Source organism: Lactuca sativa, chromosome 3 (assembly GCF_002870075.4).
Source record: "Lactuca sativa cultivar Salinas chromosome 3, Lsat_Salinas_v11, whole genome shotgun sequence".
Taxonomy (NCBI): domain Eukaryota; kingdom Viridiplantae; phylum Streptophyta; class Magnoliopsida; order Asterales; family Asteraceae; genus Lactuca; species Lactuca sativa.
Window position 1 is genome coordinate 299,623,342 of NC_056625.2, and position 20,211 is coordinate 299,643,552.

The window sequence follows — 20,211 nt, forward strand, 5'->3', positions numbered from 1 at the left end:
CCTGCTTCAGCTCCAAGAACTCCTGAGCCAACCTCTCTCTCTCAACTCGCAGAACAAAACGGGTACTGAACATCTCCCGAAACTGATCCCAAGAAATCGCATCCCGCTGCGCATCCAAATAAGATCCCATGGTCAACCTCCACCAATCCTTCGCCCCGAGCCTCAAAAGGTTCAGAGCACACCTCACCCTCTGAACCGCAGGGCATGAACACGTGAAGAAACACCCCTCCACGTCCAAAAACCATCTCTTAGCAATGATCGGATCCTGAACTCCATCAAAAGTTGGGGGTTTGTATTATCGAAGTCCCGATACTGAAAACCCCGACCGGCTCCTCCACCTGTCGCTGCTACTGCCGCTACAGCTTCTGCAGCAGCCGTTTTTGCAAGAGCTGCATAGCGCTCATCAAAATACTCAACCATGGCGGTCTTGATTGACCCAAACATCTCCGGCATCTTCGCCCTGAACATAGCAGCAATCTCATAATGCAGGATCTCAAGAATCTTGGTATCCAACTCATCCGTACTCATCTGACCAATGACTTCGGGTGGTGCTAATCCACCCTGACCATCCTCTCCTGATCCCGATCCTGACCCGGATCCACCCCCGGCATGCCTCGTAACCACCATACTGAATATACACCGCAAGAAAATCAGATGCTTCCCCAATAACCCGGGAACCAACTCCCAACCCGACCCTAGGGGTTGTGACTTCCTTGATACGCGTATGGGTCCTCTGCTTTCAGTAATACGGGCCCATACTACCTTCCACACCAACCCATATTTGTATCAATTATCACGACAACACCCTAACAATAACATATACATAATGAATACTCAATCTCCACTCCTAGAGGAGCACCACTAACCCATAACCGACCTGGCGGTCTCACACAACCCACACATCCATGAAACTTCCACCAACCCTGCAGAACTAGTGTATGCTAGCCATACATAACTCTGGACCCTATAAAATTTCGAATATCCAATCCTACCTTAGGCTCCCAATCAAACAAGAACAGAACATAAGGCCAAATCGAACATTCTCAGGCTATAGGATCTTAATTATCTATGGTCGTGATGCATACACTAAATAACTACAGTAATGATGTCAATTTCATACAAGGAAACCCTAGGCTACCAGGCATCATATAATCAGGCAATTCTATCATGCAAATTCCTGAAGATCCCTAGCCTAGTACTAGCATGTTGTTCTAACATATCACATAATCAAATAACTTGTACGGTATTTTGGGGTCTACTTATTGGCTCTGGCTGATCGTACCTCCGCATCCTCCTATACCTATTTTTGAAAACCATTTTAGTTTCTCTTTGAAAACACTCCTTGATTCGAGACTGGATTCACATGAATGTTCCTCCAATTCGCTCAAACCAAGGCTCTGATACCAACTTGTAACATCCAAAAATTTACAACGAATTTAAGCTTTTCAAAAACAACCCTTATTCATTAAGTTATTACAAAAAGGTTTTCAATTAATTTGCTATCAGAGTATCCCAGGACATCAACATAAACCTGAGGAGTAGTACGATCACGCCTTTGCCTTGCCACGGTCTCCTGAAGTACCTGAAACAATACACTGAAACTGTAAGCCCGGAAGCTTAGTGAGTTACCCCTAAAATACCAACCCCAATACCATACACACCATATCATATCATAAATAGAACAGCCGGCATATGGAGTGTACAGTGTGACTGGTCCGCCTGCACCAGGCCTTCAGTCCACCCGGTCCACTCTCTATCCGAGTCTATAGTATGACTGGTCCACCTGTACCAGGCCTTCAGCCCACATGGTCCACTCTCTGAGTCTACAGTATGAATGGTCCGCCCGTACCGGGCCTTCAGTCGGTCTAGTCCACTCTCCGAGCCTCGACACGTCTGGTCCGCTCTCTTGGGGCCTGCAGCCTATCCGGACCACTTGTCGGGCCTTCGGTCTAACTGCTCCGCCCTTGGTATGTTGGCCTACAGCACAAAGCAGGACCTGCCTCAACCCAACCCCAGTCCAACAACCATGATGACCTAAACATATAATCAAATAGCAATTCACAACTAATCAACCGATCTAGCAGATCACATAACATAGCAACATCCTACCCAGGATACCGACATAACCGGTCACTAACATATCATCATCCTATATACCAGGATACCGACCTTAACTAGGTCTCTAACATAGCATCAATCTATATACCAGGATCCCGACCTTAACCAGGTTTCTAACATGGCATCATTCTATATACCAGGATACCGACCTTAACCAGGTCTCTAACATGGCATCATCCTATATACCAGGATACAGACCTTAACCAGGTCTCTAACATGTACCATCCTAACTACTAGGATGCAGACATAGCAAAGAAATAACATAACAAACAACTACCCGGATTCCTATCCGATAAAGGGTCGATGTTGGTGCCTTAGACCCTGTCGATATAGTGAGGATAACTCACCTGCAATTTTCGACTTAAGAAATAAGATCACGCTGATCCAACCACCGACACAAACTCCACCACGGATCAATACCAATTAACTGAACTCAATAAATACAAATAATTACCAAAATATCCTTGGAAGTCAAACTGGTCAACCCTTGGTCCAAGTAAAAGTCCTCAGTCAAAGTCAACCTTGCTGGTTGACCCTACTCGTCGAGTCAACCTGTTGACTCGTCGAGTTCCTATGCTAAGAAACTCCCATGCCACGACTGAACTCCCCGAGTCGCCCTAAGACTCGTCGAGTCCAACAAGCTCTTATTCCCTTCCTGCTCAACTCATCGAGCCATCCCTTCACTCACCGATTCACAACTCAACCAGAAAAGGTTAGGGTTCGACGACTAGACTCACCGACTCCAAGAACAGACTCGCCGAGTCCAAGGCAATCTTCAATATACTCGCCGAGTTGTTCTTCCAACTCGCCGATTCCAAACGTCACATCCTCATTAAGACGATTTCAGGCCATTCCATTGCTTCCAATACATAGATCTGGACTCCTAGGGTCAGATTCAAACGTAAAGTTTCCAACTTCATGTGCATGCAAGGCTCAACAAGCTCTAATGAAACTAAAATGAAGGTTTAAGACAAGGACACTCTCAATCAAGCCCCAAAGCTATCACTTTCCAGATTCCTGAGTCAAGACCAGTCTAGATCTGTAGTAGCAACCTTAGATCTGAACCCAATACTCAAAAAGAGACTTATATATGACAATTTGCCCCAAAAACTTCATCTATGAACAATCTAAGCACAACAAAGTCAAGGCAACAACTTTTTACCTTAAATATGATGTGAACAAGCAAGGAAATCAGATCCACTTCGCTCCTCTATGATCCCACCAACTCTTGCTTCAAGTATCCTTCTTCTCCAAGCTCCAAAACACACTTAAATCCTTCTCGCTCTCAATGTAGGGTTTGAAATCGATGGGGAAAGCTTCTTGATGTCAATGGGAGTGTTAAAGAGGCTGGGGCGGGGCTTAAGGTTCCTTATATAGGGTTCAAACCCTAAAAATTAGGGTTTCTTTTTCCAGCATCGACTTACCGAGTCTCGCCGCCGACTCGCCGAGTCGGGTCACTTATCCATGCGATCCACACGCGACTCAACTCGCCGAGTTACCTTTCCAACTCGTCGAGTTCAAACCTCCATTTACACTTTTATGTAACACCGTAAATTTCAAAACAATTTTTCGCGTTTTATAAAAACATAATTCATTCATTATTCATAAAAACATCATTGTTTAAAACTCAGTTCATAACATATATCAATCCCAAGATCTCATAACATAAAAATCCCGTGTGTGTACTGATCATGCCGACGCCTTTCCACGGTCCTCACTAGTACCTGAAACACATAACATAAAACACTGTAAGCACAAAGCTTAGTGACTTCCCCAAAATACCACATATAACACATATTAGCAACTCGAGGCTATAACTCTGTGGGTCTGTGCACCCAAACTCGGTGAACCCTCAGGTTCTAACTCTGTAAACATGCACAACATAAATCACATAGAATAATGCAGTGCAACACATAACACATATATAGCATACAAACACTGTATCACATAACTCTAGTTACCTACTGAAGGTAAAGTATAGTGACAAGACTCACCTTGGATATCTCAGTAAATCTCTGACTCGGTAAACTCTGGTCTAGCCCCTGCCTAATCACATGAAATAAATACTCTAATTAATACAACCTTCAGGGCTAGGCTAATCTCTTTCTCTCTATTCATCCTCTAGGAAGGGTAAAAGACTATTCTACCCTTCCGATGACTCTAAGGTCCAAACATTGACTAACCCTAAAAGTCAATGAAGTCAACGGTCAACCTTGACCAAACTCGCCGAGTGCATAACAGTGACTCGGCGAGTCCACACGTGTTCTTCACTCTCCTAGTCCTCATTCGACTCACTGAGTCAACCTCAACTCTGAAAATCATCACTAATCACAATATGTTAAATGTCCCGACCCAACTCGCCGAGTCCGGCTACTGACTCGGCGAGTACCATCGTGCAATCTGTCCTCTATATTCCCTCTGACTCACCGATTCGCTTCCCTAACTCAGTGAGTCACCAACTGTGTGATTATCGGGAAAACCCTCGTCCTACTCGTCGAGTCGGCTATTGGACTCGGCGAGTTCATGCCATGCTCAAGCTGAATTGACATCTTGAGGTCAGATCCGCTTCTCTATACCATAGATCCAGCTTCCCAAAGCATTATAATCACGTAAAGCTAACATCTTGGTGCTCATGCAAAGGCTCAAAGGCCTTATTTGAAGATATGGCCTCTAAAATAACATCCTAAGTTCATAACCTCCATTAACACCCATAAAGCTCAAGGGAAAAGGGTCTCTGGACCTCTTTGGGTCCAGATCTACAGCACCAACACGAGAAGGGACCAATTACTCCATATAACCATCCTCTAAAGGGGCTCAAAAGCCCTAACTCTAAGAATTACACCATAAAGTGAAGAAGGGTCGAATGAATACCTCAAAATGAAGTCTCTGAGCCCTGGAATCACTGGATTAGCACCCTCTTCAGCCTCCTCTTGTCTTGGTCCTCTTCTATTTGCAAACAGACTAACAAATGATCAAGAAATGACTCCTTTCCTCTTAGAAACGCTCTAGCTCACTTAGGTTTTCTCTCTGGGGTTGGGTAGCCGCAACTGATGGCCATAAGGCCCTTTAAATAGGCCCCAAACCCGAGGAATTAGGGTTTCATTAAACAGCGTGGACTCGCCGAGTCCTTGGGGCAACTTGTTGAGTCCAGCCATCCACCCGGATAATGATTCGCGTCTCTACTCGGCAAGTCGCCGAGTTCTTCCATAAAACTTGAAATTCAACGAATAAATAAAATACCTGAAATTCCGGATGTTACACTTTACACCCCCGAGCCTCAAATCTAGAAACTAAGGTGTTATCCTCTCCTGCTCACCCATGGAAATTTAACGAGTAAAAATCGTCTTCCTGGTCCAAGATAACTGTAGCCCTCTGTTCATCAGAATATGTCCCAGTAACAAGTCCCAGTACTAAGAACCTCGACCAACTCCTCCCCATGCAGTTGTTACAGGTGTTGAAGTTGTTGCGGCAGCCGTCTCAACAATGGCAATATACCGCTCATCAAGGTATTCAACCATGGCAGTCTTGATAGACCCAAACATCTCCGGAATCTGACCCCGAACAAATATCGATCACCTCCTTCCGGATGATCTCACCGACACAATCCACTGACAATGATGGCCTATCCTGGCTGCCAGCTCCCGATCCTAACTCGAATCCGCTCTCAAGACGTCTTGTAACCACCATTCTGGTAACACACCAGAAAGGTCTCTGATAACCCATATAATGACAAAAAGCCAATTCCCAACCAAACCCTAGGGGTTGTGACTTCCTTGCTACATGTATGGGTCCTGTGCTTGCAGTAGTACGGGCCCATACTACCTTCCACACCTACTCATATATGTCTCAAATATCATCACAACGCCCTAACAATATACATAAACATAGAGAGCGCTCAATCCTCACTCCTAGAGGAATAGTAAATACCTCATAACTGGCCTCCCGGCCTCACACAACCCACCCATCCATGAAACTTCCACCAACCCTGCAACACTAGTGTATGCTAGCTATACATAACGCTGGACCCCATAGACTTTTGAAAATTCGATCCTACCCTAAGTTCAATAAGAATAGAAAATAAGGCCAAATCAAACATTCTCAGGATATAAGATCTTAATTATATACAGCCATGATGCATAAAGAAGTAACTACAATAATGATGTCAATCTCATATAAGGAAACCCTAGGCTAGCAGGCATCATGTAATCAGGCAATTATATCATACAACTCCTGAAGATCCCTAGCCTAGTAGTAGAATGTTGTTCTAATATATCACATAATCAAATAAATGTATCGTATTTTGGGGTCTACTTACTGGCTCCGGCTGATCGTGCACACTGCATGTAACATCCGGAATTTTAGGTATTATATTTATTCATTTTTATTTTGAGTTTTGTGGAAGACTCGGCGAGTTGGTGCGTAGACTCGCCGAGTAGAGACGCGATTTCTCACCCGGATTAATGACCGGACTCGACGAGTCGCATTGGTGGACTCGGCGAGTCCGCGCTGTTTAATGAAACCCTAATTTCTCAGGTTGGGGCCTATTTAAAGGGCCTTATGGCTGTCATTTGTGCTCACCAGTCCCCAGAGCGAAACCCTAGTGAGCTTGAGTGTTTGGAGTGAGAGAAGGAGCCATTGTAGACGTTGGAGGTGTTGTCTAGCAAGGGAAAGGAAGCCATAGCCAAGGGGAAGCAAGAAGGTTAACTTCCTGAAGATCTGAGGTCCAGGACATCACGTTTGAGGTACTATTTTCGAACCATTTTCTGTTCAGGTGTTGTTTATATTGATTTAGGGCTTATTGAGCCCTTTTGTGACTAGATCTAGTGCTCCCTTGGTGCCTTAAGCGAGTTAGGTTCTGGATCTGGAGCCTTGGAGGTCCAGAGTGCCTCTTTGTCCAAGCTTTATATGATTCTATGGAGGTTTTGGGTTGGGATCTTTGAGTTTGAGGTTAAAACACCATTTATGAGTCAATAGAGGTGATATGAACGCCAAGACATAGACTTTACGTGGTAAATAAGCTTGGAAAGACTAGATCTGTGAGTTAGTGGAACAGATCTGACCTTAGAAGGTTGTTTGGGGTTGTGCATGGAATGCACTTGTCGAGTCCATTAGCAGACTCAGCAAGTTGGAGTGGGTTGTTCCGTGTTTTCGGACCAGGGGTTGAGTAACCGAGTTGGGTGAGTGACTCGGTGAGTCAGAAGGTATTCAGAGGAATCGGGTCCCCGTAGGGACTCGGCGAGTTGGGTTGACCGTTGACCATTGACCAGAGTTGACCGGTGTTGAATTAATAGGGTTAGTCAAACCTAGTGGGAAAGTGTTAATTATAGATATATTTGTGTTATAGGAGGACTATAGCTCGGGAGATCGAGCACTAGTGATTTCAGGGATTTACGAGTTACCCAGATACGCGAGGTGAGTCTTCTCACTATACTTTACCTTGAGTAGGTAACCAGAGTTATGTGACAGAGTATTTTTATGCTATATATATGATATGTGTTGTACTGCATTATTTCTATGTGACTTATGTCGTGCATGTTTATAGAGTTAGAACCGGAAGGTTCACAGAGTTAGAACTAGAGGGTTCACAGAGTAGGGTCCATGGACCCATAAAGTTATAGCCTCGAGTGGCTAATATGTGTTATGTGTGTTATTTTGGGGAACTCACTAAGCTTTGTGCTTACAGTGTTTGGTGTTATTTGTTTCAGGTACTAGTGAGGATCGCGGGAAGGCGCCGGCCAGATCAGTACACACACGGGATTTTTATGTTATGAGATCTTGGCATTTTATATACTATGAATTTGAGTTTCAAACAATGATGTTTTTATGAATAATGAATGAATTGTGTTTGTATAAAATGAGAAAATTGTTTTTGAAATTTACGATGTTAAACTGCATCCTCCTTTACTTATTTTGAAAACCATTTAAAATTTCAATTTAAAATCCTTTCCTTGATTTGAGACTGGATTCACACGAGTGTTCCTCCAATTCACTCAAACCAAGGCTCTGATACTAACTTGTTGTTGGGTTTTGAGCATTCTGACACTCCTATGGTGTACATGCAACCCTATAAACCTTGGATCTATGTTTTCTCTATTATACATGAAAATAAGAACTTTCCAAGGCTTTAATCCTAACTAGCATATTATGAAGTTCTTATACTACAAAGTACTAGTTAGATGACATACCTTTTGATGTAGCTTGATATCTTCAAGCTTTAAGAGCTTAGCCCCAATAGTGTGGAAGCCTCAAATGGAATCACAAATCACCATAACACCTTGGAAGACTTTAGATAATATGGATACTTGGTTCTCTCTAGTGAAATCAGCTAGCCCTTCTTAGTGTACCACACTAGTTCCAATTTCACCAACCAAGGACATCTTTATATAGTATAGAGATTAGGGTTAAACCCATGACCTTTCATTTCATATGATCCATGGGTTAAACAATCCATGGACTATCCATGAAAGCTTAGCCCAACCTAAATGATCTTGGCCCATTCCATATATATAAGAGTCCATATTTAATTAGTTCATCTTGATCACTTAATTAATTCTAAATTAAGTCTTGATCAATACTAATTAAATAATATGATTCCATATTAATATATTAGAACTTATAATGTATTAATATAAATCATAAATATACTATTCTCAAAAGACTATCCATATAAATTCTGTCGGTGAAGTGCAACCCAAATGGACCATGTTGGGTCGGGTCAAGTACATACCAAATATAGTTATGGACTTAGACATTAATCCAACAGTATCCCACTTGGATAATTCTAATACTATTATTGAGTATGACTTCAAAACCTAACTGGCAATCGTAGCTCTTAAAGCCGCTGTCGAACTTTGATCTTGTCAACGAACTTGTCCATTAGATAAGGGATCATATATTCCTCAATTCTAGATATCATATGGACTGAGACATGCATTATAATCATTCTCTCTGTCTATTTGTTGTTTCCCGATTTTTGATTCATGACGACTGACTGATTGAACAAATCAAATCAGTCCTGGCTTGGCCAAGCACTCACATGTGTCATCATTAAATCATCGAGGGGCCCACAAATATCGCTTTTATCCCGAAGGTAAAAGGAATGGATAAACTTCGACTAATATGGCTTGTTCTGCTACTTGTTGAATCATACACAAAGGCACATTTTATAACACCGAGTTACCGAATGCGTTTTCTTGCAATCAATGTACAACCAAGTCATAGTAACAACACATATCTCTAGGTTTGAAGAATATAAGATATTATCGTCTCATGGTCACTCGTGATAAAATCCATGAAGTGATTCCAATGAGCGCGGGTTGAATCCAATACTCAGAACTTATGACCACTCATGAGTGTTGTAGCCCTTTGTCCAACATCTTAGACCTCTACAAGCCAACCCATGACAGTCTTAATTCATATCTACTTCCAACATATGACCGACTGTGGATGGTCTAAATAACTTAGTCATTCCAGAAGAATAACCTAGTTTATTCTGGATGTCAAAACATGCAGAATGAAACACAAGAATAATTGAATCTAATATGGTATCAAACCCTATGAATATAAATAAACACTTTTATTTATCACCATACTGATTACTCTTTATTCATTGTTTCAGTTTTATCAACTTTATACTTAAAGTAAAAACACTAGTTGTCCCATGCTCCAAGCATGTACACAATGTTTTTCTTAAACAATAGCTTTGCCATACACCAAGCATGCACTCTATGTTTGTCTATGATCCTTACTTTGTGAACTCGATCAATTGAACATAACTCCAATGATTCTCATTTCACAGTCCTAATTCCTTATTGCAAATGCAAGAATTCCAAATTCATGCCATTTACTGAAATCTATTAGATTCTAAACTTATATGCATTGATCCTCTTGTAATGATTATGCACAAATTCACAAAGACTTGGCAACAATCATTACAGAGTATTCCAAAGGAGATCAACTCCTTCGAAACATCCTTCTTGCATTAAGTTTCCTAATCTTACAGATTGAATACTTTCTAACTTTGAAACATTTCCATATTCCATTTTGACTATCACTTCTGAACAGGAGTTGCCTCCTTACAGATTATGTCAATATGGTCCTTCCAGAATTAACACTATACTCCAGCTGTCCTTGAGCAACCAATCTTTGGTAAACCTTAGATTCTCCTAGACAATTGCTTAATCATTTTAGTCATATCCAATTCTAGACCTTTTCCCTTCTTAATGCCCCAGGCATTTGGAATTTTTTTGAAAGGATGAATATAGCACATGTAATCGATCCTATATCCGAAGCATATGGGACACGATTAATGGACCCATATAGACAATTTCCTTATGTTGAGCCATTCCAACATGAAATTCATATATATATTGTTGGGTTTTGAGCATTCTAACACTCCTAAAAACAATAAGAACTTTCCAAGGTATTATCTTAATCTAGCATACAAAACAATAAATATAACAAGATAGAATACATACCTCTTTGATGTAGAAAGTCTTCCTGAAGCTTGAGTGCCTAGTGCCCCAAGTGTGACACCTCAAATGGTTCACACAACACCAAATACACTTGGAATAACTTGAGAGAATTCTACACTCATGAAATCGGCTAGCCCTCACTAGAATGATCCTAGTGGCCGATTTTGTCAAGAACAAGATCTTTATATAGTGTTACAATTAGGGTAAACCCTAATTGTCATGACTTTCCATTTCCTTGGATCCAAGGGTTCACATACACCATGGAGCATCCATGGACCATCCTATGGGTTTTAGCCCAACTTGATTATCTATGGATCATTAGCCCACTATACAAGTATGGATGATTTACACAATCAACCCATATATTTAATTAGTCTTCTTTTGATCACTTAATTAATCCTAGATTAATTCTTGATCAATACTAATTAAATAATCTTATTATTCTTATTATTAATATACTAGAACTTATAATATATTAATAACCATAAGTGTCTTATTTCTCTCATTATAGTCTATCCAAGTGCATGATGCAATGCAACCCAAATGGACCATGTCGGGTCGGGTCAAGTCTTACTAATTATAGTTATGGACTTAGACATTAATCCAACAGTCTCCCACTTGGATAAGTCTAAAACTATTATTGTGTATGACATCAGGAACCGACTGGCAATCGTAGCTCTCAAAAGCTTCTGTTGAACTCTGACCTTGTCGATAAACTCTGACCTTTGTCAATGACTTGTCCATTAGATAAGGGATCATATATTCCTCCATTCTAGATATCGTATGGACTGAGACATGGATTACAATCATTCTCTCTGTCCATTTGTTGTTTCCCGATTTCCGATTTATGACGACTGACTAATTGAACAAATCAAATCAGTCTCGGCCGGGCCGAGCACTTCCATTTGTCATCATCAAATCATCGAGGGGCCCACAAATATCGTTTTATCCCGAAGGTAAAAGGAATGGATAAACTTCGACTCATATGGTTTGTTCTACTACTTGTTGAATCATACACAAAGGCACGTTTTATAGCACCGAGTTACCGAATGCGTTTTCGTGCAATCAATGTACTATCAACTCATAGTAACAACTCATATCTCTAGGTTTGAAGAAAATTAGATATTATCGTCTCATGATCACTCGTGATAAAATCCATGAAGTGATTCCAATGAGCGCGGGTTGAATCCAATACCCAGAACTTATGAGCACTCATGAGTGTTTTCCAACACCTTAGACCTCTACAAGCCAACCCATGACAGTCTTAATTCATATCTACTTCCAACATATGACCGACTATGGATGGTCTGAATAACTTAGTCATTCCGAAAGAATAACCTAGTTTATTCTGGAAGTCAAAACATGCAAAATGAAACACAAGAATAATTGAATCTAATATGGTATCAAACCCTATGAATATAAATAAACACTTTTATTTATCACCATATGATTACACATTATTCATTGAATACTGTTTCAGATATCAACTTTATTCTTGAATTTAAAACTATAGTTGTCCCATGCTCAAAGCATGTACACTATGTTTTCTAAACACTAGTCATGCCATACACCAAGTATGCATACTATGTTTGTCTATGATCTTTACTTTGTGAACTAGATCAATTGAACATAACTTCAATGATTCTCTTTTCACACTCCCAAATCCTTACTTCAATGGCAAGAATTCCAAATTCATGCCATTTACTGAAATATGTTAGATTCTAAACTTATATGCATTGATCTTCTTGTAATGATTATACACAAAGTCAGAAAGACTTGACAACAATCATTACAGAGCATTCCAAAGGAGATCATCTCCTTGGAAACATCCTTCTTGCATTAAGTTTCCTAATCTTACACAGATTAAATAATTTCTAACTTTGAAACATTTGCAGATTCCATTTTGACTATCACTTCTGAACAAGAGTTGCCTCCTTATAGAATATGTCAATATGGTCCTTCCAGAATTATCACCATACTTCCAACTGTCCTTGAGCAACCAATCTTTGGTAAACCTTAGATTGTCCCCGACAATTGTTTAATCCTTTTAGTCATATCCAATTCTAGACCTTTTCCCTTCTTAATGTCCCGGGCATTTGGAAAATTTTAGAACGGATGAATATAGCACATGTAATCGATCCTATATCTGAAGCATATGGGACATGATTCATGATGTCTCACATAAAGACTAAACCAGTCTTTTGCTATAACATTTCCATTTCAATTTGCCAAGTTCTCATAATTCAAATTACGAAAAGGGATTCTGTAATCATAATAGAATTTTAGAACGCAAATAATTGACCCATGTACAGAATTTCCTTATGTTGAGCTATTCTAACATGAAATTTATATATATATATATATATATATATATATATATATATATATATATATATATATCCTTGACTAAATGATTAAAACCTCACGATCTAAGCTTATAGATTTGAGATGAAGTATAATTTCCTCTCCCTTAATTATAGCAAAACAACATTTCCCAATTGAAACCTTTTGTTTTCTATAATTAACATTGCTAACTTGCAATACATATCATAATTATCATGCTCCCACTAACATGATGATTATCAGCATAACACTTATGCTCCCACTAGCTTTGACATGTACTCAGAAATCAGCTGGACTTCTAGAAATCAATACTTGATTGACTTTCTTACCAAAGTTCAGATTTCTGATGCTAGATTGATTTGATAAAACTTTATCAAATTCATACACCTTCGCTTATATAGCACAATTGTGTATCTAAACAATTATGAAGAGGGATGTCGTAATCATAATGGTTAGACCTTTTTGCCACTTCTCACAAGTCCAGGTTAGTGTGCCGGTAAACCACACACGCTCCACTAACGACTTTGAGAATGCAAATATCACAATTGCTATCTAACTAAAATCTACTTAGTGAAAGTGTTTCCTCACCATCATTTTATGAATCGGAGAGAAACCTTATGACACTTAGATTTAATGGTGTATGTGTTCTTATCCATGTGAATTTTTCAAAACCATAGTCACAAGACAAGGATAATGACCAATCCAAACTCATATGGCTTGAACTCAATCTTAATTTCTTGCCACGTGGCAGCTCAAGGGCCTGCCATTGCTTCCAAGTTGTTATGCAACCAATTGAGAACTCTAAGAACTCATATGCAAAGCCAACTTTAACTGGAGTGGGCACAGAATATGTCAGTACGATAGGTTATAAACCTCAAGTCGTGTGCTAGTGAAGAACTTCAGGTTTTATTCTTGATTAGTTGTTGAGACTTTCAAGACCTTTAAGACTCCCACTGTCCTCTTGACCTATAAGACTCCCTTTTCAAACATCCAAGAGATAGTGTGGATTCTAATCATGACAAACACTTCACACAATTGGCCGAAGTTGGTCTTTGTTTTATCCAAAACATCACAACTTACCAATTTCAAATGTACAAGAGTAGAAAACTTTTACTCTTAAATTTGACAAGTGTTTTAAACCTTCTTTGACACATGTCACTCAAGTTACAATCTTGGAGTATGACTCTAAGACTTGTATTGGAATGAAGTATGACTCATCTTCTTGATTTAACCACTTCGACAATTCAAGTTCCTCTTCTTAGTCATAAGAGTGCACTAAGATTTTCCTTAGAGAACTAATTTTGATATGGTTTCTTAATCATTAAGATGATCACAAAGCTGATACTAAAGTACTCTCCCATCTTTTCAGATTTGAGAAACTTTTATCCTTTTTCCTAATCTGATTCTTCTTATTCGCTCTGCCATACATTGGAACTTTTTTTCCAATGTCTCAGAGTTACACTTAAGCTTGTAAGTATAATGATATTTACTGAGCTTTAGTAAAGTATGACGAATAGTCTTATCAATCTTTTGTGGTGTACTTAATCAGTGCACAAGAATGTGTACTCGATCCCTTAGTCCTTTACTTGACTCACACATCTATGTGAACAAGTAATTCGTCTTAATTTTTCCAATACTTGAAAGTTCTCGTTCATCATGCTATACAACTTACATGATTCCAAGTTCCGGTCCAACTGAAACTTGGGTGATGAGAATCTTTCCTTATTTGGTGAATTTAAACATTACCACAAGTGAAAGAATCAATTTCATATTTCCACTATTGCTATTAATGGAATCATATAAGCAACAATTTTTCCTCAAATGCCATTGTAAGGATATTTTAAAATAAATAAAATTAAAATTTTCCTTTTATTTTAAAAGACTTTGCGGAAGAACTTGTCCTTACAATCCATATGAAACCTTGTTGTTATCTATTCCTATGCAATATCTCATAACTCCTAAGAAGTAGCTCAAGAATCCGATCTTCAAACTATGCGATAGAAATCCATCTACGCCATCAGATTCAGCATATTCTTTCTGTATGTTTCTTCACTTTTCTTTGATTCTTAAAACATCACCATGTGACCCAGTCACATCATGTATCAAGAATCTCATAGTAGAAACTTAACATAGTTAGATAGTGGACTTTACCTGAAGTAGAGTCAAACTTATTGACTTTAACATCCTTAGGTAAATTTGGCAGCTTCGCAACCAATGCCCCTTCCTTTGGCAATATAAACATATGGACCCTTTGATAATGGTACACGGGACTATCATAGACATAGCTTTTCTCTTTACCATTTGGTCAAATGAGTTGACTATGGCCGATCCCTTTCCATTGGGAAGAGAATGCTTTCCTGGATTTCCTATGTCACTATTGTCAATGTCCATCAAGTTTTAAGGAAGTTGATCTTAACAAATAGATAAGATCATTAAGGGTTTGTCATAGTCTGTTTCATAGGTGTCCCAAACGAACTCACTATGTGACTTAGAAAGTGATTGAACCACCAACTTTCTCAAGACTTTGACACCCAACTCTCCCGGCTTATCAATATGTGACTACATCTCCAAGACGTGACCACACCTAGTCCTGGCCTTACCAATTGGGCTTGAGTGACCTTAAACTTTTCAAAAACTTGTGGGTTGGGGAGAGTAGTTGGAGGAGGTGAATGAAGTATGATTTCCAAGGGACATAATCTTCATTTAGGAAAGCTTGTTTCAAGAGATTTGGGAAGATCATAAATGTCTAAACCAGACATCTTTTGGGAGATATTCAAGATAGTTGATCTTAAGTCCTTAATATGACACCCAATATGAAATATTAAGGCTAGGACCCAACAAACTATTTTATAACTTAGAAGAGGTATGCCGTAATCCAAGCTTTAAAACATTTGAAGGTAGGTGAATGACGATTCACCAATTTCCACAAAGATAAACGAAATGTATTATTAGGTTTTAATTGGTTTTTGAAACTCCTAGATTTTGAGATTCATTGAACTGTTCAATGGCATTTTTCAATCTCGAGTGTGCCCTTCAGGTTTGGTGACTGGGATGCCGAGGACCATAAAACAAGGTGTGAAGTAACCATGCAAATTACTTGGTACCCTTAAGTGTTTACCCCTCAATCGATGTGCCGGTTAACCACACACGCTCCATCGATACTATGATAAACATTAAGTTACCCTTTTCCTACCTTGTTAAATACGAGTTAGTATGCCGGTTAACCACACACGCTCCACTAACCGACTTAAACAAAGTGCAACGTGTAATTTCATGGATTAGCACCTTATTCACATTTTCCTAAGTAACTAAGACTGGTATTATTAAGAGTTTATTTACTTAGTATTTATCATTAACACTTTTAATGAAGGGAGAATTATAATCTTGTCAAACCCGTTCGGCTAACGACCCTCCACCAGCCAAGCAAGCGGTGGGTGAGAGTGGACACCCATTAAGCTGCCATTTTATAGGCAACAACCTTATACCCACCTTATAGACCAGCTTCGTGAATGAGACGTACTAGCGGTAAGACTGACTTTACTCTTATACATATATATATATATATATATATATATATATATATATATATATATATATATATATATATTATTAACTTATAATATTATAAAGTATAAGGGTTGAATTTTAACTCTTTAAAATTCTAAGGGCTAACTTGGAATTAAAGTATTCATAAGAGAAAACTTTACAAATTCCAAAACTTGAGGGCAAGTTTTGAAACTATTCAAAAGTAATTATGGTAGACTTTAAACTAATAAAAGAATTAACTTTTATTTATCTTATAACTTATGTGTTTAAAGTAGTTTTAATCCAAAAACTCTTCAAGTTCCATAACTTGAGGACAAGTTATGGAAGACTTTAAACTAATAAAAGAATTAACTTTTATTTATCTTATAACTTATGGAATTAATTAAGGTTACATATTTATTTATTTATTATTTAATGAAGAGACTCTTGGTCCTCCATAACTTGAGGACAAGTTATGGAGTCATAAAACCATTTAATTAGAACTAGACTCTTCATTTTTGTAACCTTTGCCAACTTTTATGAGTTTTATGAAACTTAAATGTGACTTTTCATATAGTTTGAGGACAAGTTACAAAAACAAATTTTAGAATCAACTCTTAGATTAATTTCGATTGAAAACAACTATTTCACTCAAATTTTCTATTAATCTAAGCAACTCATAAGAACAAGATAATTCAAATCAAACTTTTTCATGTAATTAGTCTAAACCTTAAACTAATACTGTAATAGCCCGGAATTCCAGGTATTGTTATATTTATGATTTTGGGTGTTTTAAGAGGGGACTCGGCGAGTTGGAGCTCAGACTCGCCGAGTAGGATCGCGGATCTGGTCGCGGATTCGCGACTGGACTCGGCGAGTCCGGATATGGACTCGGCGAGTCCGCGCTGTTTAGCGAAACCCTAACTTCCCAGGTTTGGGACATATATAAGGGGCCTTATGGCCGTCATTGTTCACCCTAGTCCTTTGAGTGAAACCCTAATTCGATTGTGAGCATCTGGAGCAAGGTAGAAGACCATTATTGATCTTGGAAGTGTTATTTTGCAAGGAGGAGGAGGCTTGGTTAAGGGAACAACAGGAGAAGCCATATTCTGAGGGTTGGGGACACAGAGCAACGTTATTCAGGTAATATTTTCGAGTTGTTCCCTTCTATGTTGATGTGTATATGGATTTAGGGTTTATTGAACCCTTTTGTGGCTAGATCGAGTGTTTCCTTAGTCGCCCAAACGATTGGAACCCTATATTGGGACCCTTGGAAGTCCAGAGTGTCCCATGCCTGAGTTTTTCGGGAATCAATGGAGGTTTTGGATTGGAATCCTTATGCCTTAGGTCAAAACGTCAATTATGAGTCATGTGGTGTATTATGAGCACCGAAATAAGGACTTTACGTGATGAACTAGTCTAGGAAGGCCAGACCTATGAATTGCCGGAGCAGATCTGACCTTAGAAAGCAGTTTGAGCGGCTGCATGGCATGGACTCGCCGAGCCTGATGAACTGACTCGGCGAGTAGCTTGAAGATTGCCTTAGAATGGTCCTGTCCGGGTTATGGGTTGGATCGGTGAGTCAGGGCGAGTTAGAGAGGGTTAACAGCTGGTCTGAGTCGAACTGGGACTCGCCGAGTTGTTCTTCAGACTCGGCGAGTTGAGTCGGGGTGGCCCCGCGATTCTTCCAGGAGGAACTCGTAGAGTCAGGGGAGATACTCGACGTGTAGAAAGGGAATCTTAGAGAATTGGTGAGGACGTCTAGACTCGCCGAGTCGCCCTAGCACTCGCCGAGTCCGGTCAAAGTTGACCGTTGATCGTTGACCGTTGACCAGAGTGGACCTGTGTTGACTTCTTAGGGATAGTCAACATTAGAGATATAAAGTGTTAACTAGGGACATATAATGTTATAGGAGGATTAGAGCTCGGAGAATCGGGCACGAGGGATTCCCAGGGTTGTGAGATATCGAGACACGCGAGGTGAGTCTTCTCACTATACTTTACCTTGAGTAGGTAACCAGAGTTATATGATAGAGTATTTGTATGCTATGTATGTTATGTGTTGCACTGCATTCTTCTATGTGATTTATGCTATGCTTGTTTACAGAGTTAGAACCTGAGGGTTCACAGAGTATGGGTGCACGGACCCACAGAGTTGTAGCCTCGAGTGGCTAATATGTTTGATGTGGTATTTTGGGGAACTCACTAAGCTTTATGCTTACAGTGTTGGTGTTATTTGTTTCAGGTACTAGTGAGGATCGCGGGAAGGCGCCGGCCTGATCAGTGCACACACGCAGGAATTTATATTATGTGATCTTGGGGTTTTTATATGTTATGAAATGAATTACAAACAATGATGTTTTTATGAATATTAAATGAATTTTGCCTTTATAAAATGTGAAAAATTGTTTTTAAATTCTTGGTGTTACAATTTGGTATCAGAGCCTTGGTTTGAGGGATTCGAGTACACCTCCGGGCGTATTTGAACTCAAACTGAGGATTTGAGATGTAATTTTCAAAAGATTAAAAGATTTTTGAAAAGACGCAGAGCAAGAGATGTGTGTACGATCAGCCCGCACCCGAACGGTGATTTCCCAAAATACCCTTACATTATGTGATGTTAATATTGATATGATGTATCTGCATGCTAGAGTAGGCTAGGCATTGCTATTAGAACTAGATTGGCCTGATTTGTGAGGCCTTAGCCTAGGGAGAGGTGAGCTGCTATGAGATGCTTGAGAGTGAGTAGGTAGCAGCGAGGGACTTATGAGAGATCTATTAGAGAGTGGTCTACGCATGATAGAGTACTTGAGACCTGAAATCCGAAGAGGAGGACTTGGAGTGTATTCTGGTGCGGTGCGGACAGTAGTATTGGGCCCGTACTACTGGAAGCACTGGAGCGGGGTGCAGCCCAAGTAAGAATCTTTGGAATGCCAAGAATCAAGGAGGAAAGAGTTGACGAGTGTGAGTGTGTTCGTGGGGATTCTAAATTTATTGTATGTCATATTTCAGCGGTAGATCATGGTGAGGACACGTTTCACGTCCGAGAGCAATGGTACCAGTGAGGAGGATATCCGCCGGATCATCCAGGAGGAGGTAGATGCAGCCATCAGGGCAGAGATTCCGGAGATGTTTGGGTCCATAAAGACCACGCTGATTGAGACGTTCGACGAGCGTTATGCCGCTCTTACTGATGGCCTTTAGTCAGCATATCAGTGTTAGTCGTGAGGCATTGAGTCGGCCTCTGAGAGTTTCCATAGCTGATGATAGAGTGATTTGTGCCACGGGGGTCTTCCGGGGATGTGTGTTAGAGATTTTCGGGGTTGAGTTTCCGATTGACCTGATTCCTATCGCGATGGGTGATGTCTGTGTCAGTGTGGGCATGGACTGGTTGAGTCGATTCGGCGCTGTCATCGACTGCGAGCGTCAGCTGGTGACTATACGCGACCCTAGTGAGGGAGTTCTTTCGGTGTACGACGAGGGTACACGTTCGGGATCAGCCTTTTGTTCGGCCGCTAGAGCGAGGCAGTGTCTACAGCAGCGTTGTAAGGGTTTTGTGGCGTATGTGATGGATACGCGAGCGACTTCCGAGAGACCGAGTTCAGTTGGGGAGGTACTGGTGGTGCGTGAGTTTCCAGATGTCTTTCCCGTGGAGCTGCCGGGAGTACCTCCTGTGAGGCAAGTGGAGTTTGGTATTGATTTGATTCCGGGGGCCGCGCCTATCGCTAAGGTGCCTTATCGTCTTGCATCT